This window comes from Lygodium microphyllum, chromosome 15 (assembly GCF_053477565.2).
Source record: "Lygodium microphyllum isolate KBCC chromosome 15, Lygodium_microphyllum_v1.1.10, whole genome shotgun sequence".
In the NCBI taxonomy this organism is placed as follows: domain Eukaryota; kingdom Viridiplantae; phylum Streptophyta; class Polypodiopsida; order Schizaeales; family Lygodiaceae; genus Lygodium; species Lygodium microphyllum.
Window position 1 is genome coordinate 142,948,658 of NC_141149.1, and position 6,120 is coordinate 142,954,777.

The 6,120-nt window shown below is 37.1% G+C and overlaps 1 long non-coding RNA gene across 21 annotated transcripts; it reads left to right on the forward strand.

Moving 5' to 3' along the window:
* The first annotated feature begins 574 nt into the window (after window positions 1–574).
* Window positions 575–4,873, forward strand: LOC148025164 (uncharacterized). 21 transcript variants are annotated; one of them, XR_015693422.1, is made up of 4 exons: window positions 575–805; window positions 870–958; window positions 1,517–1,573; window positions 4,399–4,873. It is a non-coding gene; the product is annotated as an uncharacterized LOC148025164 (long non-coding RNA). The 21 variants fall into 21 exon arrangements; XR_015693436.1 differs by having other exon boundaries at window positions 919–958; XR_015693421.1 differs by lacking the exon at window positions 4,399–4,873 and adding an exon at window positions 2,576–4,387.
* Window positions 4,874–6,120: the final 1,247 nt, after the last annotated feature.

Here is a 6,120-nt window from a genome sequence, read left to right on the forward strand (position 1 = left end):
GTTTGTGTGTGCATCTCTATGTGCGTGTGTGCAAGTGTGTGGATGTGTGCATGCGCAGGTGTGGGTGGGTTGCACGGGCAATCATATCCCATTACTATTGAGACATTCTTGGAGAGCCTCCTTAGGAGCACACAATATGCATACAAGAAAACCTATTGTTATCTAGACATGCACACATACACATAAACACACATCACTATGATTATGTCTATATTATTATTATTATTCTGATTGGTAAGTGTGTGCGCATTGCCTCCTTATCTATTTGAAAAAAAAAATTTTAGGGACACTAGCGAAAAGGGTAGCATTATATCTAGTGTACTTCTTATATGGCAAGAGTATTGTCCCTATTTTTGGATTGAATTGAATGGCCATTAATTCAACCCTATACTCTAATCTTTGACCTCTCTCTCAAGATTACTTAGTATAACTAATTTAAATGAATATGTAATAAATCCCCCTAGGTACTTAAAACTCCCCTAAGTTCCTTCCTGAATTCTATTTATTAAGGTTAGAGATAGGTTAAGATTCTTTCTTATTTAAAGTATATTAGGTTTATCGTGGTCTCCTTGGGATAGGTTTGATTTAGGAGTTTTTACACCGACCTCGGCAGGGTAAATTACTCCAACCCTAATCTTCCGTATACAATCCTCACTGGAGCAAATTCTCGGTTACTTCTGGGCTACTTCCTGTCCCTACATCATTGCAACTGCATCATGTGCACTTTCAGTCTGAGCAGTGAGCAGCCATGGCTCAACGCCCTGGTCCTACTTATCCTGAATCTTGGTGCTCCCTCGCTTATCTGGTAAAGCCGCTCTGATTTCTATCTTTATGTAGACATTTGCTAAAGTCGGTGGTTTCTGACTCAGATCGGTCCTATACCTTTCGGGTGTAATCGCCTTTGTCATGCTGCTACAGAATCTGACGACTGTAACAGGCCTTCACCACCATCATACGGGTAACTGAAATCTTCGGTGAATATTGTAATACTTGTTTGTTAAGCTTGATGCATGCTCCGTGCTGCAGTATTTCTGCAGATTATTGATGCATGCAGCAATACTATTTTCTGATGAATTTGTTATGCATTTTATATTACCCATCCGTGGTTTAGGGTGAATACGCAAAGGGAATTGAATAGTTAGCTTTATTCCTGAAATGTTTTAGCAGTTACTGTTATGGGAAGATGATTACTTCCACGACGTAATTAGCCACTGGTAGTACTCTCTTTGACTATGCTTAATCATAGGCATACCTTTGCAACGGACTTTACTGTCATATGAGAACTTTTTGCACTAGCCTGTGGAAAACCCTTTTGTGGCTAACATTGCTTTCCCCATACGCGATTAATCCTGAAACACCTCTTATACCTTGATAGAAGGGAAACCTCCAGTTCTACCTTTTTACTACTATCCTATGTGCTCTTATGGCATAAATAACATCATTTCCATGCCTCATCCCATGATAACCCATCGTGGGAAGCACATTGCCTTATATAACACCAATGCTATCGTTGCAGGGTATTGCTGTGTTTTCTCAAAGGATCTCTTACTGCAAGATAATGCTTACATCTAAGGTAACTAATTGATTGTGTGTGATTGGAATAGGACCCAGATGTTATCCTCTCTCTTGATTGTGGTTCCCTTCTCGTAATAAGTCTATAGTCATATGACTTCTTGGTAATGTAATGATACGTTGTGGTAGATTGGTACTTGGTGCGAATTTCCATATTCTTTGACAACTTGTCTCTAATTGCTTGTTTTAATACACACGAACACACATATACTCCGGCATGATCCGCATATACTCCAATCCCTTTACTGTTACAATACATGAATATTATACTCTCAGCTCTCGTATTGTACTTATAACATCAGGTAGGCTTTTGCTAGATTTGTATTATAGTGTTTTCTAATTTATTAACAAAAAAACCATCATTAAAGTATGTCTAACGAATCTGAAATTGTAGGATATTAAGTATGATAGGTTAATAAACCACTTGTAATAGTCTCCTTGATCTATTCCTAATTGTGGCATCGCTTTACCATATAATAGCACTTGTCTTTCTAATATATCACCTTAAGCTTTGTAGCATTTTGATGTGCATCCTAGTTTTTCTTAGGGAGAGTACACTAACCCTAAAATCACCCATATAACGTGCACTTGAGGTATGCTTTACCTCTTTGACTCCCTGACCTGCTCGAGATACCATGCCTATGTCTCATCTCCTTCCCGTTTGCATGTGGCGAATGATTCCTCCACAACCATGGCTCATACGTCTGGTCCATTAAGATTTGTATTATAGTGTTTTCTAATTTATTAACAAAAACACTTATCATTAAGATATGTCTAATGAATCTGAAATTGCAGGATATTTAGTATGATAGGTTAATAAACCACTTGTAATAGTCTCCTTGATTAATTCCTAATTGTGGCATGCCTTTACCTTGTAATAGCACTCGTCTTTCTTAAACATCACCTTAACCTTTGTAACATTTTGATATAGTTACTTTTTACTTAACTCCATATGAAATGCACTCTTAACCAAGAGTGTTGCTGATTCGTGGCCTTCCTATAGGCTCTCAAGACCTCAAAAGGGCTGCATACCCATATCACATGTTACTCAGCGTGAGTAGCTCATTGACTATGAGCTTTTAAGGCATAAAGAGTGGCATACACATGCCACATGCTATGATAACTTAGCATGAGTAGTTCATTGCCCATTTATATATATCACCCATGCTCCTTATTCTTCTTATCTTGCTGACAACTTGGACTACCACTTGTCTCAAATGATATTGTACATCTAGACAGACTCATGTCTACATCTAAGGTATCTAAATGATTGTGGGTGATAGGAATAGAACCCCGATGCTGTTATTGACACTTGCAAAGTACACATGTTTATGTAATTTCTACTAATAATCTGCTTACTCAGTACGTGGTAACATGCAACATCCCTCCCTCTTGACTTGGTTACCTAGTTGTATTTGTCTATCTTCTTATTTGCATTGTAGCAATGCACATATGGCTCATTGGGAATGTAATGGTACCTTGTATTAGCTTGATACAATGTAATTTCTTTTAGTTTTTGCAATTTTTGTTCGCAATTGCTTTGTTTTAACACCCACCCACATTTACTACTTATTCTTACTTCTGCTCACTTGCTTCTCACAACCCCCCCTTTGGTCCCCCAACCACCACCACCCACACATACACTAGATATATTTGATGTAGGAAATTGTATCTATACCATTAGAGACAATAGATGAACTTGTGATTCACCCTCACAATACTTCCAAAATACACGTATGGAAATGTGTGGTCTAGAACACGCACATGGAAACATATAGGCTAGTTCATAGTTACTCATCTTTAGCCATTATGCATTACACTTCTTGTGGTGCATATGGCTATGCATTATATTTGGCTCACATGATTAAAGAGCGTGTGCAACTAGTCACCTAAATAAAGTAGTACGAGACTTTAAAATCAAGTTACATTCTAAGCAATACAAGCTGGTCTTTGGCAAGAATGTTGCCTCTAATGATGGCTAATAATTAGGGAAGATTTTATCGCCTTGATTTGAAACTAAACCCTACATATATATTAGGCAATTCTACTCTCTTTAACGATGCATTTTGCTCATCATGAATATATGGTGCTTATAAATATAATTTTGGTGGCTTTGTAGCTCGCAATATGATTGTTGTTTTTTGATTGACAGAATCTAGAATGTCCTCATTAATCATGCACTGATGTAAGCATTCATGTATGTCTCACTTTGTTTGACAATGATGCTTAATCACTTGTAGAAATTGTAGGAATGTCAGGTCGTGTGCGTGCCAAACTGAGGTTTGGAAAGTGTGTTGCTTTCCATGTGCCCAATACGATGAGGAGGTGATGTGACATTGTTTGTAGAACTCGGTTTGATGGTTTGAGACAGGTGGTAATTGTGCAAGATCTCCAAGTAGTATTAGGAGCTTCTTGCCGAATGGACTGAGTAGTGAGCCTTGGCAAAAGCTCACTATCTAGTGCACTATTATATCGAACATTGTTCTCGTTAACATGGACATCTCATTGGTGATGATTGTGTCAACTTCTCTTATTGCAATGTAGCGTTCATTTGTATGTTGCAACTGTACTTGATATTGCTATGCACATATTGGCATCTTGAACTGGTAGTGGACCATGGTGGATAGGTTGCATAGTCTAGTTGTAGCTGCTCTTATGCTTGTTGTTAGCAAAGATATGCTCTTATTCATAGCAATGAGAATATAATTGTAGTAATGTATGAGGGAGCACTTTCCATTGCTTGGTATGTCGTTGACGAACTCCTTTGTAATGCATTCCAACTTATTGATCTCGACTCACTTTGTACTCATGACGTTGTTTGTATAGTGAACGTAAGGAAGAAATGAGGCATGCTCCATACGTCAACCATTGTGATAAGGTCCTTCAAATTACACCAATGCCAAGATGGGGATACCAATATTAAAGCAAGAACACTATAGTGGAGGATGTGCCCAATGACCTCATTGGAACTGTTCTTGTTTGCATGCTTGTAGTTGTCGGTGTCCCTTTGTCGGCAAGTTGCGCTTGTGTTGTTTGCGATCAAGACAGCCAGTTAGTTGGTATAGAATCAAGATGCAAGGATTATGTAAGGTATACATAGAGAACAAGGTCGAATTTGTCTATGTCGTACTAAGTTGCAGAAAAGGGTTTTAATGATATTTTTGTATAAGCCATAATCTTTCCTTTTCTAGAAGTCCTGAAGGATGCCGTGTGACTTTGTTTTTGCATAGTGCCCATTGATGTTGAAGAGAACAATACATTTTTATCATTCAACTACACTACACTTGTTTATGAAAATAACATGCTATACTTTGTAATTTTATTTTTTTTTAAAAAAGCTAGTTTATCTCTTTTACGTGTGAGAATGACGATTTTCAATTTTTTCGCTTGATAGTATTTCAAATAAATAAATGAAATCAATAAACATTAACAATACTTCAAAAAATGATTGAAATAAAAAAACATGCCATATAGCATGTTGAAGAGTTGGCATAGGTAATTGTTTTCTTTTCCTTTCGTTTCACTACTAATTAACTATTAACTACTACTAATACTACAAAAGTCTAACTAATTAACTAGGACTAATACTACTAATAAGTCTAACTAACTAATACTACTAATAAACTAATACTAGTACTACTAATAAGTAATAAATTAATAAATGTAATACATGTCTTACCTTTTAACTAATTGATTATTTAAAACATAATAAATTAATAAATGTAAACTAGTTGATGCAACAATATTAATCACAACTAATCATTGTGCCATGACAATACAATCGATGTGCCATGATAACACAACTAATCTATGCCATGATTAATCAATCATTATTTAGGATATATTTAGCATAAGCGTGAGAAGGCCGATGTATTGAGCGTAAGCATGAGAAGGAAAAGTCACAATGTACCTTTATCTCTTGCTTGCACATCAATGTCTTGATTGTGGGGTCTCTCTCTCTTGCATCTCTTGCTTGCAAGTCAATGTGTCGATCGTCAAGTCACACACACACACACACACACACACACACACACACACACACACACTCTCTCTCTCTCTCTCTCTCTCTCTCTCTCTCACACACACACACACACACACACACACACACACACACACTCTCTCTCTCTCTCTCTCTCTCTCTCTCTCTCTCTCTCTCATATTTATTTACTTTATTATCTTTTTAGCATTTCATAAAAAAGCATTGCATTGACATTAGTACGTTTATTACACTAATGTGATCAATTTGTTGGATATCAATGAGACACGATGAAATGATGAGATGAATGACGGAATCGACGAGACATGAAATGTCAACATCAACGTAACATAAATTGACAAGATGCGTTCACTAACTTGGATGGAGAGTTGATGCATGATGGATGGTAGTACATGAAGCAAAGTGCCATGGAGCGTACGGAACACCACGGAATGGAATGAGTGAGTGATGAAATTGACACACCACGAGTGAGTGATGAGTGAACTCCCCAACAAACTCACATATTACAGCTTTTAGGATAAAGGATAAAGCTAAAGGTAGGCTAAATGAAA